This window comes from Ictidomys tridecemlineatus, chromosome 1, assembly GCF_052094955.1.
Source record: "Ictidomys tridecemlineatus isolate mIctTri1 chromosome 1, mIctTri1.hap1, whole genome shotgun sequence".
NCBI classification, from domain to species: Eukaryota; Metazoa; Chordata; class Mammalia; order Rodentia; family Sciuridae; genus Ictidomys; species Ictidomys tridecemlineatus.
Window position 1 is genome coordinate 60,748,494 of NC_135477.1, and position 24,197 is coordinate 60,772,690.

General features: G+C 35.4%; 1 non-coding gene across 1 annotated transcript; it reads left to right on the forward strand.

Moving 5' to 3' along the window:
- The first annotated feature begins 4,492 nt into the window (after positions 1–4,492).
- On the forward strand, positions 4,493–4,599 carry LOC120886064 (U6 spliceosomal RNA). Its single transcript, XR_005728837.1, has one exon. It is a non-coding gene; the product is annotated as a U6 spliceosomal RNA (small nuclear RNA).
- Positions 4,600–24,197: the final 19,598 nt, after the last annotated feature.

The following is a 24,197-nucleotide window of genomic DNA, read 5'->3' on the forward strand; positions in this document are numbered from 1 at the left end:
GATTATTACTATTGCAAAAGTATTGCTTTACTTTATAAAAATTTTGTTTAAAAAACTAAACTCCTCAACTGTACATATCTATTCTCACCACTCATAATCTGAATACCTACCATGTAATCGACATATTTTACTATATATCTCAGGACCTTCCATCCTCAAAATCTTCATGTTTCCTTATCCAGAGATTTAGAATTGAAAGTGATAGGACTCAATTTCAAGTGAAGTCTTTCCTTCTTCTTTTCAAACAAAGCACTTCTAGAGGTAGGAAATTATAAACTGTCGTTTTGAAAAATTAACACCATAATTATACTGATTAAACAATGGAAATACTTAAAATTTACATGCAGCCTATATATATTGATAAAAGTGAAACATACTAATTCATTTGAAACATACATTTCCTTTGGCTTTAAGTTTCTTTTAAAAAGTGATAGTTTTGCTTTTAATTAGATCTTTATGTTGTTACTCAGCCCTCTTTATCCATAGTACTTTTAAGAACTAAAATTTCTTTAAATGTGAAGATGTGAAGTCCAAGTGACTAGGACTGTAATAAAGTCTTTTTTTTTGATATTACATTTTACTTAATAAGGTAGGGCACATGGATTGTGTGATGGTCCTTTATTTTGTGTTTGAAGAAACATTTTAAGTGCTGCCAATTACAATGTGTAATACATCACGAATTATTAGTAGCATTCCAATGTCAGTGATATTAAAATGTTAGCAAAAAGAATATCTAAGACTTTGAAAAACAGAATCCTTAAAACAGCTATGCAAAATTGATATAATTTTATTATTTTAATTGAAATTCTGTCTTTGTTAACTAGCAGTAAAAGTAATAATTATAATAGCTAACATATTGAGTTCTTCTTTGTGCTAGAAACTGTTAAGATGCTTTGTGTAGATTCTCTTTCAAGTATCACAGTGGTGTCTTGGGAGGTAGCTACTAATTTTAATCCTCATTTTATTGGTGAGGAAATTAAGGCACAGAAGGACTAAGGGTTAGCTGGTATGCAACAGAGCTTAAGGTAGAATTCAAATTCAGTAAGAGCTAAATCCAAAGACTATGCTCTTTCTATTCAAATGGGAAGCTCTGGATTGGGGATGTGGCTCATTGTAGAGCCCCTACCTAGCAGGCTTCAGACTCCGTATTCCAACCCTGGCACAACAAAAACAAAACAAAACAAAACAAAAATCAAAAGCCAATAAGACCAGTTCTAGTTGTGCTTATCTGGAATCTCAGTGACTTGGGAAACTGCAGCAGAGGATTGCAAGTTCAAGGCCTTCTGGACAACTAAGTGAGACCCTTCCTTAAAATATGTGCCTGAGATCAACTCCCAGCAGTAACAACAACAACAACAAAAAAGTAAATCAATAGAAAATAGGGTTATTCATTAACTTAATAAGTTATAACAGATAACAAATATAGTTTCTTCAAAAGAAAATTATTGGATTTAAGGGAGAGGAATCACATGCTATTTGATGTTTATAATGGCATGAATAGTCATAATTTTTGAGAGGATGCTCTGTGAATTCCTAACAAATCTCCTTACTTTTATAGAACCCCTCTACATTATACCTGTGCCTATGGCCAGGGAGAAGTGGTGCCACTTCTATTAGAATACTGTAACATTTCACCCCTGTGTTAGTGACAAAAACACACCACTGATTAAGGTAGATGTAGCTAAGGATTTCTACAGGAAGTGAATTCAATTGAAATGCTTAGACTAAAAATTGAATACTATCATTTATATAAACTAATTAGTGCATCATGTGGAATATTTTTTTGAATTTCTAAAATTTATAATCCATTACTTGGTACAAAACCAACAGTCTATACAACAGCAGGAAGAAAAATATGCAACTATTCTAGAAAATGTTGCTTATCTAAATTTTAAGAATTCAGGAGTGAAACTCCTTCCCCTCATTCTGTCTTTTGCAAGGACATGTCAATGGCAGCAAAACTGTTTTCAGGAAATACAAAACAAGGCATACATCCATCACCTTTATTTCCAAAACAGTTGAAATACATTTGTTTTAACATTAACGTAGGTGAACAAATCTTGAGTACAATAGTAGCAAATGTTGAAACCTTTTTTTAAATCTCATGGATACATTTAGTACATATAAATTTATATAAATTGAGTCAATATTTAAAATTCAGGAGATGCATACAGAAATCTGAAGTTCAAGTTTCTCTTGGAGAACCACATGGTGTCTCCTCTGAGTCCATGTTACTTAGTAGCGCACAGGGTGCCCCCTTCATACTGGGCATGCGCTACTGGCAAGCTGCAGCATTCGCGCAGAATCAGGTACTTTGTTTCTATTAAGGAGATTATAACTCTGTTTTACAGCATATTTTGATTAAAATTTCATGGTTTTCATGATAGTTTTTATTAATTATAAGAATATGGCCTATGTAATATATTGATCTCTAAAGTAGAATTGAAATTCAGAATTTAAAAATTTATGTTTTAAAACCCTTTTCTTATGTGTACTATAAAAATCATATTCTCATTAGAATTTCTATGTGCCTCATTAGATTTTTATAAGCCTCATGGTTAGAGGTAGGTAGGTAATGCATGTTGCAAGCAATATTATGTCTTTCTCTTCAGTCTTGCTCTTTTAACATGTGGTTGATTTAGTGTCTTATGATGCCAAAAATAATCCATGTAGACCAGGATAAAACTTTTGTTTCTACACAGAATTTCTGTATTACATTTTGTCTATAAATACCTTTAATTCACAATTAAAGTGGAACCAGAGTGAAAAAGAACTTGGAAAAGTGCATTAGGGTCCCAGGATTATTATTTCAACTAAGAATGCATTTTTATTAGCTTTCTAGCATGTAAGATTAATATCTTTCATCTTATAATAGGAGGAAACACAGGGACCAATTAGGAAGAGGCAATCAAAATTAATTTGAACCTATCTCTTCTAACTCAGAGCCCATTCCCCAGTGACCTAAGTGGAGAGGAGTGCCTATATTGGTGTCTGGAATTCTGACACTAAATAAAAGAGAACCAAGAGGGTTTATATAGCATGAAGAAACCTTCCATGTTATTGTTATTGGAAAGCACTCAGAGATGTCTATCTGCTACTCGAATTCTCCAAATGTGAATATCTGCTATAAAAAAGCATTGTTCCCCTCTCCTTGGTCTATACAAGGACAAAAACAGCATACTACAGAGACACAGCCAAATCAATGTTTAGAGCAGCACAATTCACGGTAGCTAAACGATGTAACAAACCTAAATGCCCTTCAGTAGATGAGTGGATTAAAAAATGTGGCATATATACACAATGGAATATTACTCAGCAATAAACGAGAATAAAATCATGGCATTTGCAGATAAATGGATGCAGTTGGAGAAGATAATGCTAAGTGAAGTTAGCCAATCTCAAAAATAACAAATGGTGAATGTTTTCTCTGATATAAGCTGACTAACTCATAGTGGGGTAGGAAGAGGGAAAATGGGAGGAAGAGATGAACTCTAGATAGGGCAGAGGGGTGGGAGGGGAAAGAAGGGGGCCGGGGGTTAGCAATGATGGTGGAATGTGATGGACACCATTATCCAAACTACATGTATGAAGACATGAATTGGTGTGAACATACTTTATACACAGAGATATGAAAAATTATTTTCTATAATGTGTAATAAGAATTGTGATGCATTCTGCTGCCATGTATTTAAAAAATAAAAGCAATTAAAGTAAATAAATAAATAAAATTGGGAAATTAGAACCCCCCCCCCAAAAAAATAAAGATGAGATTCAACAAAGGTTAAAAAGAAAAGAAAACCATTGTCAAATAGGTGTTAGCAATAGTAAAGAGATTGCTTCACACTGGACTATAATGCACAGTTTTGTAATATTCCTCTGATAGTGACTCAAACAATCTTTCTAATGAGGCTTGCTATTTCCAGAAAATCAGATATTCTTTGGGATATAGATTGATAAACTCTGCTCTAGAGATGAAAATTTAGCTCGTCAATTCAATAAAATGCTTAAATCCTTTACTTCTATATTTTAGGGTTTGGGGCTATTGAGATTAAAGATACAATCCCTGTCCTCAAGAAGGTCTTGGCTTAGATGGGGGAGGGGCTATCACATAATTTCAAGATACCATGATAAAGGCTGTGACAGAGGCAAAGATTCCTGGAAGCAGCAAACATTTGTAGGAAGTTTTGGAGATGACTGGAGCTGGCCACTCTAGGCATAGGAGGGCATTTCAAAGTGAAAGAACAGCTCATATGAAAGTGTAGGGTGGTAGAAGGGAGAAGCTTTCCTTTCTTTACTTTATATATGTTTGTGTTCCTAGGGTCTTTTTTAAAACTTTCAGTTCAGTTGAGAAATAAGTAATTTTGTGAATAAATTATTTTTGATTTCCAAAAAACTACTTTTACTTGCTCTACAGGAAAATAAACAGCAGATGGCAGAATTTTAATTTGGAAGAAAGCAAATATACCCGCAGGCAATAAGAAGGGAAGGTGTAGTGCTCACTTGGGCAGCACATATACTAAAATTGGAACAATACAAAGAAGATTAGCATGGTTCTTGCACAAGAATGACTTGTAAATTTGTGAAGCCTTCCATATTTTTGAAAAAGAAATTAGGAAAACTGTCCAATTCACAATAACCTCAAAAATACTTGGGAATTAATCTAATGAAGGGTGTGAAGGACTTCTACCATGAAAATTATAGAGTACTGAAGATATAAATTGAAAAAGGCCTTAGAAGATGGAAAAGACCTCCCATGTTCTTGGATAGGCAGAATTAAAATAGTCAAAATGGCTGTAATACCAAAAGCAATATACAGATTCAATGTAATCCCTATCAAAATACCAATGAAATTCTTCACAAACTAGAAAAAGCAGTTCTAAAATTTATTTGAAAAAACAAGAAACCAATTAGCCAAAGCAATTATGAGCAAAAAGAGTGTTGCTGGAGGCATCACACAATACCAGATCTCAAATTATACTACTGAGTTATAGCAACAAAAACAACAAGGTATTGGTACCAAAATAGACATGAAAACCAATGAAATAGAAGACACAGAGACAAACCCACATAAATACATTTATCTGACTTTTCTGTTATTTTGTTTCTCTTGATTCTGTTGCTGCAGTGTTGCTATTAGAACTGACCCTACAATCTGATAATGATTAACTTTTACTACTGGGTTGTCTTGACTGATCCATATATCTGAATCTTCATGGCAATACACACTTAAACTTAAATGTTACAACATGTTTATTATTTATTCATTTATTATTTGTCTGCTCTTCTAGCAAATATTAATTTAGAATCATTCAAAACTCTCCAATAATTTCAAGTAATATCACAGGTAGAGATAAGCATTTCCTTTCATCCTTGCTAATAAATCTATACCCCAAAGATATTTCATATCTCATGAAATACATTTTCTTTGATTATGGGAGATCCCATATCACTGTTTCCCAGGGTGGGTACCAAATTTTGGTTGGCACCTCTAGTGATCTGTTTTTCGTAGTAATATTTTTCCAAGATATTTGTACCTCTGCTTGAAGTTTTCTGAATATATAAATTCTACTTTATAAGGAAGATATTAAACAAAATCTTCTGAACCTAAAGTAGATTCAGTGCACCTAAGAGAGCTAAGCCCCATGATGACTCATCAGTATGCAAGTATAAAACAGAATTTTGTCTTCGATGTCAGTTGGAAAGCAACATAGAGATTAAGCATCACTCTAACAAAAATCTTCTGGTTTCCTTTGATTACTTGGACAAGAAATAGAAGAAGTCCAAGCAAGTTTTGACATTAATTTTCTGCCCTTGGTGTGATTGATTATTTTCATTACAGGGGACAATGGATGATTTTATTGTCTAATTTAAGAATATATATATATATATATATATATATATATATATATAATGCTATTTTTCCTTGAGTTATAAAGCACAAAGAAGAGCACAGACAATAACCAAAATTAGGACACAATAGCTTTTTTTTCAATAACTGAGAACTTGTGAATTAATACACATTGGATTTAATTTGGAATTCCAAAAGAGTTCAGCATTAAAAACCAAATTATTCCATCATTATACTATTGTTCTTAGTGTGTTTCAGTATTATCTCATTAAATCTTTGTAACAAACCAGCGAACTAAAGCAGTACAACCCTTATTTTTAGAAGGAGACCTTGAACCTAAGAAACAGGACTTGTGTAAGAACAAAAAGCTATTGGTTACAGAGAAGAGGACACCTGAGTTCAGGACAGTTTCTTTTATGTCAAGCTATTCTGGTTAATGTAGTGAGCTGTGTTATCCTCAATCATGATCATTTCATTTTTTTCCTCTTTAATTACAAGCTTATGGGTACAGTAGCATGTGTCTTTACTCCAGCTATGGGGTAGGCTGAGGCAGGAGCACTGCTTGAGCTCAGGAGTTTGAGACCAGCTTGGGTATCATGGTAAAACCCCATCTCCAAAACAAACCAAAAGATAAATAATTGTCAAGTCAGAAAAATGTTTATAGGGCTGACAAATTTGAAGTACATGAGACTGAGTTCTGATATTAGCTGTGATGTCTAAATCTCTAATTGAACATATTTTGGTTAACATATTTATATAGTGTAAAATAACAATTTCATGACGGTTTTCATAGATAGCAGTAGGAAAATAACTCTTGAACATATGAAAGCAGAACCTAAAAATTCAGAAATTAGCAATCCAGGTAAAACTTCTGAAAGTGAATTACTCTTGGTATGCTTACTCTATACAAAAAAAAGTAAAAATAAGAAAGCTTTGATCACAAAGGAGTGGTGAAAAAAATCAATGTGTAAAATTTTTCTTAATGTCTTTATTAACCTCCAATCTAGAATTATGTAAGCAATTAGTTTTAGGAAATTTATAATCTGAAACAATTTTACAGTAATTTAGTTTTTGCCCCTGAAATTATATATATATATATATATATCTTTGTATAAATAAGAAAAATATTTTTAAATTATGTTGTGTTTCCTCTATAGTGACATTATGGTAATCAGACTTATAAAAAGCAGATGTTCTTTTCTGCTATAAATGTTGACTCCTATTGTTTGCATAAATTTGTGGATTTGACTGATACACCCATACATACATATATCATACTTGAATTCTATCCACTCTACCTACTTTCATTCTCCCCCCACCCCAGTTCCCTTCCCTAATATCCCCTCTTCCATTTTCAGGTCATTGATATATGAGGGCAAACATATGATACTTGGATTTCTGGTTATGCATTGTTCTACTTAACATGAGAACCATCGTTTTCATCTATTTTCAAGTGTTTTCTTTTTAATTCAGGGCTTGGGAGATACCATTTTGTGCTGCCCTGGCTTTCAAGTTTTCGTTGAGAAACTGCTGTTCTTCTGATGTGTTGACTTTATAGTATCTTTGCCCCTTCTCACAGCTTTCGGTATACTTTGGCAATTTTGCATAACATGATTTGAAGCAGTTCTTTTCTGGTCATGTCCACTTGAGGTTCTAAATGTTCTTGTGCATGGGTGTTCAAACCTATTCCCCAATCTGAGAATTTTTCTGCTACTATTTTACTTAATAAATTTGCATTGCCTATAGCTTTGCATTGCCTATAGCCTGTACCTTCACTCCATTGTCTGTATTTATAATTCATAAGTTTAGACTTTTCATCAGGTCCCACTGGTCTTGTATGCCCTGGATCATTCTTCTTTTTGTCAGGTTTTGAATGTGATTTTCATTGTTATATTCTAGCCCTGATATATTTTCTTCTACTTGATCTAGTCTATGGAGGTGTAGCCACATATTTAATTTGAAATACTGACTCTGTATTTCCAAAATTTCTGTTTGATTCCTTTCCAGAATTTCTATTTATTGAACTGCTTTTCTATGTGGCATTGTTCTCCTTATTTGCCTATTTATTTTTATCTTTGTTGAATTCATTGATCATAGTTAACATTTTAAAAGTTCTTTTTTTTTGGCATTTCATATACTGCAATATCTTTGGAATCATTTCCTAGATAGTTATGACCATGTGAAGAAGCCATGCTACCTTGGATTTTCATCTTGTGTAGGATGTATAATTCTTCCACATTTATGTGAGTGGCTCTTAGAAAAAAGCCTTTTCTCAATGTGTCCTGAGCTTTTGGTTGTAGTGTTGACTTTATTTACAAATGTAGTTTGTACTGTAGTTGTCCTATCTTCTATGGTGTGATTTATGAGTTTTGACACAATTGTACTGTCAGAGCTTGAGGGTCCAATTTTCTTTGTAGATCCTGTAAGAGCAGAGTGACTTTGGTTGCAAGGGTATTGTACAAAATGTGGTACCTGGGATGCATTCTCAATGGCTACTCTTCCAACCTTGTCAATAATGTTTTTTTTTTTTCCTACAAGTGTATGGGAGAATTCTAGGCTGTGGATCAAAGTAGGCACAGTATTCATAGGAATTGTGTCAATTCTCTCTGCTCTTTCTATGGGGGTTAGTGTCCAAAGATTGTATTTTAGTCTCTTCTATTCATACCTACATGGGAACATATCAACTGGGGGCTTTTGTCTCCCATATTCATTTTTAATTTTTAAATATTTTTTTAAAATGGTAGTTAGATTCAATACCTGTATTTTATTTATTTATTTTTATGTAGTGCTGAGGATTGAACCCAGTGCCTCATACATGTTAGGCGAGTGCTCTACTGCTGAGCCACAACCCCATCCCCTGTCTTCCATATTCTTTAGGTTGAAATATCTTCCAAGACTTGAGTGGGATTATGTCTTGGGTGGAGTAAGGTATGATTCCTCTCACCTGTGCTGTTGATGTCACGGGTGGCAAAGCACCAATCATATGTGTTCAAGGCACAGGGATGGCTCCCTAGCTCAGAAGAAAAGAAACAATAGTAACACTCATAAAGACAAACCAGATATACAGTAGCAATCAATTAACATCAAGAAACCAACAAAATACCAATAATAATACAAAGAAAGAGGCAAAACAAACCAATTCCAATAGAAAACTTGTAGAGCTGAATAGTTGAATTCAAAGTAGCAGGATACAAGATCAACACCTGCAAATTGGTATCTTTCCTATACTTTAATAGTGATTCTGCTGAGGAAGAAATCAGCAAAACCATCCCATTCACAATAACCTCAAATACCAAAATCAAAGATAAAACCAAAACAATGACAAAAAACCCTGGAAATAATCTAATAAACCAGGTGAAAGGTATCTACAATAAAAATTAGAAACACTGATAAAAGAAATTGTGAAGGCCTTGGAAGATGAAAAGACCTTACATGGCCTTGGGTAGACAGAATATTATCAAAATAGCCATATTACCAAAAGCAATGAACAGATTCAATGAATTCCAATTAGAATACCAATTACATTCCCCACAGAACTGGAAAAAAACAGTCCTTAAATTCATTTGGAAAAATAAAGAGATCCAGAATATCCAAAACAATACCGAGCAAGAAAAGCAACTCAGGAGGCATCATAATGCCTGATCTGAAATTATACCTCAGAGATATAGGAAGAAAAACAGCATGGTTTTGGCATAAAAAATAGCTACAAAGACCAATGGGATAGAATACAAAACACAGAGAAAAACCCACATACTTAACAGCCATCTGAAACTCTACAAAAGTGCCAAAAATATTTGTTGGAGAAAAGACAGCTTTATAACAAATGGTGCTGAGAAAACCGGATGGCCGTATGTAGGAGAATGAAACTAGATTCCAATCTCTCATTTGGCACAAAAGTCAAATCAAAATGGACCAGAGACATAGAAATTAGATCAGAAATCTTGCAACTGCTAGAATTAAACATAGGGTCAACATTCTATCATATTGGCACAGGCACTGACTTCCTAAATAAGACCCCTGAAGCTCAAAAAAGAAAACAAAGAATAAGCGGGATGGCATTGAGTTAAAAAGATTCTTCGCAACCAAGGATATAAGAGCATGAAGAAAGAGCCTACAGAATGGGAGGAAATTTTACCAGTTGCTTCTTTGTGAGGGGATTAATATCAAGAATATATAAAGAACTCAAAACATTTAACACACGAACATATACATGCATGCATGAAGGTGCTTTGTGCGTGCACACACACACACACACCAAATAATAAATGGGCAAAAGAAACAAAGAAGAGATACTAATGGCCAAAAAAATGTACAAAAAAATGTCAGCATCTCTAGCAATCAGTGAAATTCGAATCAATACCACACTAAAAGGTCATAAAAGATGACAGAAGGGAGCCAGGCAGTGAGTCCCACTCTCCTCATAGCACAGAAAAAAAAAGCAGAAAATAAAAGTATAATTGAGATGTGGGTGACAATATAATGTTCTAAGACTCAATATTACAAAGTTTGAGACCTGGAGAGACTTGAAGATAGGTTATCAGAGTAGAGTTCCTAACCCTGAACCTGAACCCAGGGTATGGAAGAGGGAATGGCAGCAACAACAAAAGAGAGAGAGAGAGAGAGAGAGAGAGAGAGAGGGGGGGGAAGAAGAAGAAGAAGAAGAAGAAGAAGAAGAGGAGGAGGAGGAGGAGGAGGAGGAGGAGGAGGAGGAGGAGGGATGATGATGATGATCAGAAAAACTCTTAAGCTCACCCAATTGAAAACATTTGGAAAGGCAGACAAATTTAAAGTGTATGAGGAATAGCAGGGTCCTTAAAACATCAAGCATGTTAACACCAAATCATGTAAAGGATGCTGAGCAGGGGGTCCAAAGTCATCTTGTGAAGCCTCAGTCACTGGTCACCCCCCTTAAATCAACACAACATCCTTCCATGCCCAGACAGCTGTAAATTAAACCAGACAGAAGTTCCCTGCAGTGGAACATCTTATGAATCCAGCCAGAATTTGCTGGTAAATTGATGGAACAGGAGACTCTCAGGCTAAGTGAAATAAGCCAATCCCCCCAAAACCAAAGGCTGAGTGTTCTCCCTGATGTGTGGATGCTAACACATAATAAGGGTGGGGGAGGGAAGAATAGAATTCATTGGATCAGACAAAAGGGAATGAAGGGAAGAGAGTGGGTATGGGAACAGGAAAGACAGTAGAAGACATTGGACATAACTTTCCTGTATTCATATATGAATACACAATGAATGAAACTCCACATCATGTACAACTGCAAGAATGGGATCCTAATTAGGATAAGTTATACTCCACGTATGTATAATATGTTAAAATAATTCTGTCATATATATCTAAAAAGAACAAATTAAAAAAAAAATCCAGCCAGAACTTCTAGAAGGACAACTACTAGCCTCAAATCACTGAAAACCAGGGTGGTGAGGACCAATGTGGGGAAATGCACCTAACCCACTGCTGTGCTACCACCCTCCATGACCCAGGCAAGGGTCAAAAGCTCTGCGCAGGTTCCACTTGACTCAGAGACAGAGCAACAAAGCACTTTTGCCTCTAGCAGAGGAAAGCAGATTCACCAGGATCACACCTAACCCAATCACTGATATTGGGAGGAGGCAATCAGAGTCACTCCAGAGGTGGGAAGCCTAGAGATTGTTCCTGGGTTGGCAGGGCTGTATCGGAAGGAATCTGCCTTGATATCCAGTGACATAGACCCAGTTCCCAGATAGTGACAGTTGCGAACAGAAGGCTATTAGTATACCCCAGAAAACTTAAGTGGAAGACATCCACAACAGAGCTAGAGGGAGATCAGAGTAGAAAATTAGCAGAGCCTAGGCAACAGAAAGTGCCTGCTCCCAGATTTAACTGGCACCAAGCCTGGCCCGTGATTACAGCTGGTGAGTGAAATGGCATTGTTTGGAGACTGGCAGGACCTTGAATCAAACACAGATGACAGAGGAATCAACACTCACAATTTACAACCTGGGTCAGTGGAACTAGAACATAGGTGAACAACCTAAGTCCTTTCACTACAGTACCCCAGAGAGTGGAGTTGGCTAGGGGAATACTCATGCACCACAGAACACCCACAACCAGAGTTCCTGCACTCAGAGATGGCCACCAGAATATCACTCCACAAAAAGAATCCTGTAGGGGGGAGCAGGTTCACGGTGACCCACAGCAATCACAGTAACTCCAGAGTCTGTATCCTGAACCCCTACACACAATAGAAACAAGAAAGCTGTAACATCCTCAAAGCAATCCTCAAAGCAGTCAGCTGCAGATCTCTGAGCTAGAAACCAGAACTGGCTGGTGGCAGCTCGATAGCAACCAGGGAGTTGACTACTGTTCCCCTGCAACTCTGGGTCAGCCACTGAATAGCACACAATTGAATTAGCTTCATGAATTTCTTTGAGCTCAAGTTCTCCATTTGTAAATCAGAGCAGGATTGATTTAAATCAGAAATGGTAAACTAGAAGGTACAAAATGTGGAAAGTGATGGATTTTGATCCAGTTTGCCCTTGGCAGGCGTTGGTGAAGATCCAGACTGGTCCTTGGTGCCACTCCTCTGCCACACAGAGCTGTAGGCAGCTACTTGAGTCAAGTTGGTTTGGGGACTGAAGTCCTTGATATCCCTGGCCTCCTGCCCTCTAATGCCTTTTCCCAGTCTAGTGTCCTGGAATTATATTTCCCCTAGATAGTCATAAGAGGCCGTCTATTATGTACAGTTACCTTGAGCTTTAACTGGTCTGATTTGTCAAATTCAGAATCTTGGATTTGAATTAGTCTGTGGAGATTGGTTCATCAGTCACTCCCAGGACTGTTCTAGTCTTACATTCTATCTGAAAGTGGAGCCATGATGGGAATGGGAGGTTTGAAGGCATGTTGATGTTTATTTTAAACTAACACTTTTTCTGGGTTATTCTCCTATCTACCTGTATCAAAGGTATCAAAAGAGAAGACTGTTACTGAGTTTTTGGGACTATGAAGGCTGTCTATAAATTTTTTTTTCATCCTTTAAATGTAAAAGGAAAATAAGGGGCTGGCCATGGTAATCCAGTAACTCAGGAGGCAAAGGCAGGAGGATGACAAGCTTGAGACAAAACTGAGCAAGTTAGTGAGACTCTATCTCAGAATAAAAATAAATAAAAAGGGATGGGGATATAGCTTAGTATTAGAGCACTTGCCTAGCATGAACAGAACTCTGGGTTTAATCCTCAATACCTGCCCTTCCCCCACCAAAAAAGTGGGAGTGTTGATCTTTCATGGGTAGAATAATATTATATATATATTATATGCATATATATATCCAGAAAAATTTAGCAATTTATTCTTACCATTAAGCTCCCAAATTTAGAGGCATCATCTAAATGTAGAATATTTCCCCTATCTCATTCTCTCCCCAATTTAAAAGCATTTTGTTCCAATGTGCACTGGTTTAATTCCCAGGGCAGAAAATAGCTCCTGTTCTGTCTAAGAGAAAGCTTTGAGAATTCTTATTTAAGTCCCTGATGTACTAAGTACTTGTTATTAGTACATAGTAAATATTGTGATTCATAGGTAACCTAGTGGCCAAGTGAAATTCTCACAGCAGTTGGTATTTTGAGAAGTTTGTTGGGCTATGGCCACTTCTTAGGTCTTCTGGCACCATTCTGAAGTTCAAATAACTTCATTCTTATAGTGTGTACACTTAAGGACTGATAACATAAGCCTGGAATGGGAAGAAAGTTATTCTTGTTTCCCCCATAGTTTTAGAGATGGAGAAGAATAGAGAGGGGGGTAAAATGTCTGTTTTAAAATAAGCCACAATAGCAAAGCAGCAAGGGTTATGTTCAAGCATGAAGTGGCCCTGTTACAGCCCCACCCTGGGAGTGCATCATTGTGGTTTACACAGACAAATTTCCAATTGACAGTATTTCCCTTTCCATCTACCTTATACTGAAAAGAAACACAAAAAGAGGAAGAATAAAAAATCCCCAGTCCTTGTACTTTCTCTCAGTACATAGCATAAGAAGAAATGGAAAGAAGGACAGAAGGGCACAGGCAGTGACCATGCATTTTCATTGATGGTTTTGACCATGTCAGTGGAGATGACCAATTTGTTTTTTCATAAATAATCTTCTTTTCTTTTTTTGTGTTCTTGTTGTTCTGAGTGATGCATGAACAAATAAACACGTACCTATTTGTTTCTTTTTTTCCTCATTTTTAGCATTGTCTAATGTCCTTGCCTTGTATTTTGAGAGTTCGGATTTTTGGTTATTTTAGTTTGCTTATTTCTCTCCTTTCTTCTGTTAAGAGCTAAATTTTCTTGTTTTCTCTCCTTTACTTTTTTATTTTCCTATTTTTATCATTCTTTATAACCATCATATTTTTTACAATTCCTTCTACATTATCTCTGTTCACATTGTATACATTTAAACTCTCTTCTACCTTCTTAAAACAATTTTTTTCTCTTAATGTAATATATCCAATGAAAACAAGTAACTGAAATAATTCATGACTATTAATACAGCACTAAAGAATTTAAAGAAGTACTCCACGAAAAAGAAACAAAACAACAAAAAAAACCCCAACTCCAGAGCTCACTGATGAACAAACCTCATTTGAAGAGTAGCTAAGGGAATGAGAAATATGACCAAATAAAACATTGGAAATTAATAAAATGGCTGAAATTAATGAATATATCTCAATAATAACATTAAACATAAATGGTTTGAGTCCTCCAATTAAAACATCTAGACTGGCAGAATTGATTTTAAAACAAGAAGTAGGCCAGGTATGGCAGTACATGCTTATGATGTCAGTGACTCAGGAGGCTGAGGCAGAAAGATTGCAAGATGAAGGCCAGACACAGCAACTCAGAAAGGCCCTAAGAAACACTGTCTCAAATAAAAAATTAAAAGGGCTGAGATTTTTAACTCAATAGTAAAGTACCCTTGGATTCAATACCCAGTACCTCTTCATTCCCACCCTCTAAGGGGGGGGGGAAAGACCCAATTATATGCTGCTTGCAAGAGTAATACTTTATCACATATCATATACTGCCAAACTCAGCCATTTAGTGGGACTCTGTCTCAAAATGAAAAATAAAAAAGGCCTGTGGATGTAGCTTAGTGTACAGTGCAATACTCAGTACAGGAAAAAAAAAGAGTGAAAGGAAGAAAAGAAACAGCCACATTCTGACCAGGTTCAGGGATATAGGCCTGTATTCCCAGCAACTCAGGACACTGAGGCAGAAGAATTGCAAGTTTAAGGCCAGCCTCAACCCTGTGATAAAGCCAACTGCAAGTCAAAATTAATCAGAAGATGAATAATCAATGGGTTTTAGAAGACATCAAGGAGGAAATTAAAAAATTCTTAGAGTTAAATGAAAACACAGACACAACATATCGGAATCTATGGGACACATTGAAAGCAGTTCTAAGAGGAAAATTCCTTGCTTGGAGTTCATTCCTTAAAAAAAGAAAAAACGAACAAATAAATGATCTCATACTTCATCTCAAAATCCTAGAAAAAGAAGAGCAAAACAACAGCAAAATAAGTAGAAGGCAAGAAATAATTAAAATCAGAGCTGAAATTAATGAAATTGAAACAAAAGAAACAATTGAAAAAATTGACAAAACTAAAAGTTGGTTCTTTGAAAAAATAAATAAAATCGACAGACCCTTAAGGATGCTAATGAAGAGAAGAAGAGAGAGAACTCAAATTACTAGCATACGGGATGAAAGAGGCAATATCACAACAGACACTTCAGAAATACAGAAGATAATCAGAAATTATTTTGAAGCCTTATACTCCAATAAAATAGAAGATAGTGAAGGCATCGATAAATTTCTTAACTCATATAATCTGCCCAGATTGAGTCAGGAGGATATAGACAACCTAAATAGACCAATATCAATTGAGGAAATAGAAGAAACCATCAAAAGATTACCATCTAAGAAAAGCCCAGGACCGGATGGGTATACAGTAGAGTTTTACAAAACCTTTAAAGAGGAACTAATACCAATACTTTTCAAGCTATTTCAGGAAATAGAAAAAGAGGGAGAACTTCCAAATTCATTCTATGAGGCCAACATCACCCTGATTCTGAAACCAGACAAAGACACTTCAAAGAAAGAAAACTACAGACCAATATCTCTAATGAATCTAGATGCAAAAATCCTCAATAAAATTCTGGCAAATCGGATACAAAAACATATCAAAAAAATTGTGCACGGTGATCAAGTAGGATTCATCCCTGGTATGCAAGGCTGGTTCAATATACGGAAATCAATAAATGTTATTTACCACATCAATAGACTTAAAAATAAGAACCATATGATCATCTCGATAGATGCGGAAAAAGCATTCGACAAAGTACAGCATCCCTTTATGTTCAAAACATTAGAAAAACTAGGGATAACAGGAGCATACCTCAACATTGTAAAAGCAATCTATGCTAAGCCTCAGGCTAGCATCATTCTGAATGGAGAAAAATTGAAGGCATTCCCTCTAAAATCTGGAACAAGACAGGGATGCCCTCTCTCACCACTTCTGTTCAACATAGTTCTCGAAACACTGGCCAGAGCAATTAGACAGACGAAAGAAATTAAAGGCATAAAAATAGGAAAAGAAGAACTTAAATTATCACTATTTGCAGATGACTTGATTCTATACCTAGCAGAACCAAAAGGGTCTACAAAGAAACTATTAGAGCTAATAAATGAATTCAGCAAAGTGGCAGGATATAAAATCAACACGCATAAATCAAAGGCATTCCTGTATATCAGTGACAAATCCTCTGAAATGGAAATGAGGACAACCACTCCATTCACAATATCCTCAAAAAAAATAAAATACTTGGGAATCAACCTAACAAAAGAGGTGAAAGACTTATACAATGAAAACTACAGAACCCTAAAGAGAGATATAGAAGAAGACCTTAGAAGATGGAAAAATATATCCTGTTCATGGATAGGCAGAACTAACATCATCAAAATGGCGATATTACCAAAAGTTCTCTATAAGTTCAATGCAATGCCAATCAAAATCCCAACAGTATTTCTTGTAGAAATAGATAAAACAATCATGAAATTCATATGGAAAAATAAAAGACCCAGAATAGCAAAAACAATGCTAAGCAGGAAGTGTGAATCAGGTGGGATAGCGATACCAGACTTCAAACTATACTATAGAGCAATAGTAACAAAAACAGCATGGTACTGGTACCAAAACAGGCGGGTGGACCAATGGTACAGAATAGAGGACACAGAGACTAATCCACAAAGCTACAACTATCTTATATTTGATAAAGGAGCTAAAAGCATGCAATGGAGGAAGGATAGCATCTTCAACAAATGGTGCTGGGAAAACTGGAAATCCATATGCAACAATATGAAATTGAATCCCTTTCTCTCACCATGCACAAAAGTTAACTCAAAATGGATCAAGGAGCTTGATATCAAATCAGAGACATGGCATCTGATAGAAGAAAAAGTTGGTTATGATCTACATACTGTGGGATCTGGCCCCAAATTCCTCAATAGGACACCCATAGCGCAAGAGTTAACAACTAGAATCAACAAATGGGACTTACTCAAACTAAAAAGTTTTTTCTCAGCAAAAGAAACAATAAGAGAGGTAAACAGGGAGCCTACATCCTGGGAACAAATCTTTACTCCTCACACTTCAGATAGAGCCCTAATATCCAGGATATACAAAGAACTCAAAAAAATTAGACAATAAGATAACAAATAATCCTATCAACAAATGGGCCAAGGACCTGAACAGACACTTCTCAGAGGAGGACATACAATCAATCAATAAGTACATGAAAAAATGCTCACCATCTCGAGCAGTCAGAGAAATGCAAATGAAAACCACCCTAAGATACCATCTCACTCCAGTAAGATTGGCAGCCATTAGGAAGTCCAACAACAAGTGCTGGAGAGGATGTGGGGAAAAGGGTACACTTGTTCATTGTTGGTGGGACTGCAAATTGGTGCAGCCAATTTGGAAAGCAGTATGGAGATTTCTTGGAAAGCTGGGAATGGAACCACCATTTGACCCAGCTATTCCCCTTCTCGGTCTATTCCCTAAAGACCTAATAAGAGCATGTTACAGGGACACTGCTACATCGATGTTCATAGCAGCACAATTCACGATAGCAAGATTGTGGAACCAGCCTAGATGCCCTTCAATAGATGAATGGATAAAAAAATGTGGCATTTATACACAATGGAGTATTACTCTGCATTAAGAAACAACAAAATCATAGAATTTGGAGGGAAATGGATGGCATTGGAGCAGATTATGCTAAGTGAAGCTAGCCAATCCTTAAAAAACAAATGCCAAATGACTTCATTGATATAAGGGGAATAACTAAGGACAGGGTAGGGACGAAGAGCTAGAGAAGAAGATTAACATTAAACAGGGATGAGAGGTGGGAGGGAAAGGGAGAGAGAAGGGAAATTGCATGAAAATGGAAGTTGATCCTCAAGATTATACAAAATTACATATAAGAGGAAAGGAGGGGTAAGAGAAGAATAATACAAGTGGAAGAAATGATTTACAGTAGAGAGGGTAGAGAGAGAAGAGGGGAGGGGAGGGGAGGGGAGGGGGGATAGTAGAGAATAGGATAGACAGCTGAATACATCAGACACTAGAATGGCAATATGTAAATCAATGGAAGCGTGACTGATGTGATACAGCAATCTGTATACGGGGTAAAAATGGGAGTTCATAACCACTTGAATCAAACTGTGAAATATGATATATTAAGAACTGTGTAATGTTTTGAACTACCAACAATAAAAAAAATAATAATAAAAAAACAAAATACATTAAAAAAATTAATCAGAAGAGGCAAGAAGGTCAATTTATGCTGTTAAAGGGATATATCTAATGAGAAGTGATAAGTAACAGTAGTAAATATTTATGCACCGTACATTAGTGCTCCTAATTGCATAAAAGAGACACTACTTGAATTAAAGCCTCAGATAGACCCCAGTACAATAATACTGGGTGATTTCAGTACACCTCTCTCGTCAATAAATAGACCATTTAACATAAACTAAGTAAATGCTCTTTGGACCTAAAATATTATAAATCAAATGAACTTAACAGACATCTATAGATATTTTATTCAACAATAGCTGAATACACTTTCTACTCAACTCCTGGAACCTTCTCCAAAATTGACTATATTTTAGGCCACAAAACAACTCTTAGCAAATACAAAAAATTGATATATAACTCCTTGCATATTATCAGATCATAATGAAATAAAATTAGAAATCAACAACAAATACCCTACAGAAACTATAAACACATGAAGATTGAGCAACATACTTTTGGATGATGAATGGGTAATAGAAAAAATAAGGGGAAAATTTTTTTAAAATTGTTAAAATCAAACAGGAATAGTACACAACATATATCAGAATCTCTGGGACACTATGAAGTCAATTTTAAGAGAAAAGTTTATAGATATGAATGACTACATAAGAAAATCAGAAAGATCCCAAATAAACAACCTAATGATGTATATCAGGACCCTTGTAAAACAAAAACAAATCAGTTTTAAAATCAGTATAAGGAAGAAAATATTTAAGACCAGAGCAAAAAATAAATTAATGGAATTACAAATTTTAAAACCCCACAAAGTATTAATTAAACAAAGAGTTGGCTCTTTTAAAAGACAAGCAAGATTGACAGGCTCTTTGCCAAACTAAACAAAAGAAAAAAGAACTCCAAATTAATAAAATTAGAGATGAGAAAGGATAAATCACCATAGACTATTCAGAAAGTTAGTATAGTTTTGAAAACTTATATTCCAGTAAATTGAAATACATTTCTAGACACATACTACCTGCCAAAATTGAATCAAGAGGACATGGAAAACCTAAATTGACAAATAAGAATGAAGAATGAAATAGAAGCAGTTAAACAAAACAAAACAAAGAAAAAACCCAAAACCCTTCAACAACAACAACAACAACAAAAGCTGAGGATCAGACGGATTATTCCCAGCTGAATTCTATCAAACCTTTAAAGAACACATAATATCAAGGCTCCTCAAATTATTCTGTGAAATAGAAAGGAAGGTAACACTTCCAAATTTATTCTATGAAGCTAGTATCACACTCCTACCAAAACCAGATAAGGACACATCAAGGAAAGAAAACTATAAATAAGTCTATTTGATGAACATGGGTGCAATAATTCTTAATACAATATTAGCAAATCATATTAAACAACAAATTAAGAAGAGTGTTTTTCATGATTGGTTTTATCCCAGGAATTCAAGGATGGTTTAACATTTGCGAATCAATAAATGAAATTTACCAAATAAAAAGAGTTAATGATGGAGGGTTTTCCAATATGTTAAAATAGAGAAGGTCACTTTTCTATCTGCTCCCTGGTGTGAAACCAAAAAGGCAGATAGGCAGATTCTCAGCAAGGTGGGTGAGCAAAACAAAACAAAAAAATAAGTTTACTGGAATTTAATACTGGACATTCAGAGCAGATCAGGGACTCAGACAGTTGGATATAATAAAATAAGGAAGAAATCCCCAGTGCGCACTGCTGCTGCAGCCAGAGGCACCTGTCAGAGTGGTCCCTTCACAAGAAAAGTGGAGAGATAAAAGAAACAAACCTGTATTTTTAGGAGGCCTGTGTTGTGTCTGGGTATGGAGAGTTGAGAGATCAAACACACTGCCCAACTGAACTGAAACGTGCACTGCACAATATCCTTGTGCAGGAAAGAAGCTCCATCTTTAGAAGCTATATGTGGAAGAAAGAAGAAGGAACAATTTTGCAGCCATGGCACAGGGTCTGGCAGTTGAAGGAGCCAATTCCTGGCAAACCTGAGTTGGTCTAAAGTTCAGGCCTTGCAAACCCACACTACATGAGGAAGAGTGTGACCAGAAGAAAATAAAACATGGGGAGATGTTTGTACAGGGAACTACTGGCTGGGGAAACCCACTCAGTGCTCCCCATCTCCCTCCAATCAGCTGCTTGCAGGATGGGCTGGAAGATACTCACCTGGTCAGGATTTGAAATATCAGGGGTGGGAAGGATTGAGTTTGGAGACTGAATCTGAGACCAGGAAACATGGGGTTTGCAGGTGATGTAGTAGACTGAGGATTGGATTCTCCACCACATGAATGGAATCCAGGGGATGTCCCTAGGATGTAGTCTTCCAGCATGGACTAGCATTTGCTGGGCCTTAGAGGTGCACTGACTTAAAATCTCCAGACTAATTGGCATTTAGTGAAGAGCCTAGAGTCTACTTAAGCCTAAATCCTACCTCCAAGAGTTCCACCTTTGGGATTGCTTCTCTCACTATAGCAACCCCACCCTGAGGGTGGAGCAAGCATCATACTCCAGATGATGTCACCTAACACTGCTGAGAAGGGAAGCTGACAATCTTTTGAACTCCAAAGGAAACAATTTTTTAAAAACTTTTCATTAAGATCTTTTTTTTCTTTTCTCTGTTTAATTATGACTTAATGGTTCATGGGCATTTATACATATTCTTATTTGTTTTTTCTCAATTCTAGCATTTTTGAAGTAATTTTTCATGGATCAGTTTTTGGAGGACTAGGATGTTTGATTAGTATATTTCAGTTTTTTTCTATTCTTTATTTTTAATTTTTTTACTTACATATGTGTGTGTGTGTGTGTGTGTGTGTGTGTGTGTGTGTCCTTGAATCTCTCTTTTCTTCTGCTAACAGCCAATCTCATTTGGTCATTCTTTCACTCTTCCTCTAATTTTTTACTTCTATTTTCTCTCCTCCTCCCTCATAATCATTACATTCTATATCACTTTGGTCCATCCATTGTCCACCATTTGAAATTGCAAACCCTTTTTCAAACTTACTGTTTTTATTGTAGGCAATAACTGATCATATAATTTCTGTTTATTGTGACACATTGTAAACGTAGAAGGAACTATTTGGTTCAATGCTGTATAATATTTGCATTGGTTGTTGTTATTATTTGTCTCCCCATAAATGGTGAGGTGCTAGAAACCTTCAGGGGCACTCTAAATCTACAGGGTAGAAACTCTACTGCCTCATATCCATACTATTAGATGGTTAGACACATAAACAACATGAAAAAATAAGGAAAAAATTACCCCAAATGAACCAAGATACTTTAATAACAGAATCCAATGATACTACAGTGAAACAAATGTCAGAGAAGGAGACTGGAATTTACAGAGTCAAACAGATTTTCAAGTAAAGGACAATGTAAGGAGTGAAATCAGAGAGAAAATACAAGAATGAAATATTGGTTTAATAAAGAGATAGAGATTCTGAACAATCAAGCAAAATATTTGAAATGAATAAATCAAAAAACCAAATTTAAAATTCAATGAAAAGCGTCACTAAAAGACTGGACCATGTGGAAGACAGTTTCAGCCAATGAAGACAAAATATATAATCTGGAAAATAAAGTTCACCAGGGAGAAAAGATGTTAATAGACCATGAACAGAAGTTCCAAGTAATATGGGATAACCTGAAAAAAAACAAATTAAATATTTATTGGAATAGATGAAGGCTTGGAGATATAAACAAAAGGAATGTACAATTTTTTGAAATAAAATAATATCAGAAAAATTTTCAAACCTAAATAATGAAATGGAAAATCAAATACAGGAGGCATATAGGACACTGAATGTACAAAATTACAGCAGACCAATGTCAAGGCATATTATTATGAAAATAGCCATAAAATAAGGAGGATAAAATTTTTAAGATTTCCAAAGAAAAATGGCAGGTCACATCCACAGGGAAACCAATCCTGAGCTCAAATAATTTCTCAACCCAGCCTCTCAAACCTAGGAGTTCTTGAAATGATATATATGAAACTCAGATTGTTTGTTTGCTTGGTGTTAAGTTTTTTTTTAGTACTAATATCCTGGAGATTAGTATTCTATCTGACATGCGGGTGGCAAAGTATAGGTTCTCTCTTTACTTCATTGGTTGTTTCTGTTGCTGAGAAGATTTTTCATTTGAGATAATCCCATTTATTAATTCTTAATTTTGTTTCTTATGTTTTAGAAGTCTTGTTAAACAAGTCTGGGCCTATTCTGACATGATGAAGATTTGGGCCTACTTTTTCCTCTATTAGGCTCAGGATCTCTAATAAAATTCCTAGGTCCTTGATCTGCTTTGTGATGAGTTTTGTGCAGGTTGAGAGATAGTGATTTAGTTTCATTTTTATGCATATGAATTTCCTGTTTTCCCAGCACCATTCATTGAAGAGGCTATATTTTCTCCAATGTATGTTTCTGGCACATTTGTCTTGTATGAGATAACTGTATTTATGTGGGCTTGTCTCTGTGTCTTCCCTTCTGTATACCACTGGTCTACATGTCTATTTTGGTGACAATACCAAACTGTTCTTGTTACTACAGCTTTGTAGTATAGTTTGAGGTCTGGTGTTGTAATGCCTCCAGCTTCACTCTTCTTGCTAAGGATTGCTTTGGCTATTCTGGTTCTCTTATTTTTCCAAATGAATTTTATGATTGCTTTTTGTATTTCTTTAAGTAATGACTTTAGGATTTTAATTGGAATCACATTGAATCTGTATAGCACTTTGGGTGGTATAGCCATTTTGACATTATTAATTCTGTCTATCCAAGAGCATGGGAGATATTTCCATCTTCTAAGGTTATCTTCCAATTTCATTCTTAAGTGTTCTGTAGTTTTCATTGTAGAGGTCTTTTATGTCTTTTATTAAGTTCATTCCCAAGGGTTTTGTTTTGTTTTGTTTTTGTTTTTCAGACTATTGTGAATGAGGTGGTTTTCCTAATTTCTCTTTCAGATGATTCATCACTGATGTATAGAAATGCATTTGATTTATGGGTATTGATTTTATAACCTGCTACTTTTCTGAATTCATTTATTAATTCTGGAAGTTTTTTGGTGGAGTTTAAAAAAAATTTGATAAAGAAGAAATGAAAAATAAAAATGAAAACCAGAAAAGGGAGGAACTGCATTAAAAGAATAGTGAAGCAAAGAAGGAAGTCATTCTAATTAAAAAGTAGGAACAAATAAAAATGACAGAATAAAAATTATTTCTTAATATTAATATTTATTGTAAATGGCCCCAAATCATCAATCAAAAGACATAGATTGTCAGATTGTATTTTAAGATCTAACAATATGCTGTCTCCAAGAGACTCACTTTATAGGCAAAAGACATGTACAGACTGAATGTGAAAGGAGGGAAAAAACATATAATTCACATGGAACTCAGAAACAAGCATTTCTATCCTCATATCACGTAAAGTGGTAAATGATAAAATAAAAAATAGAAGCTAATCTAACAGCTGGAAAC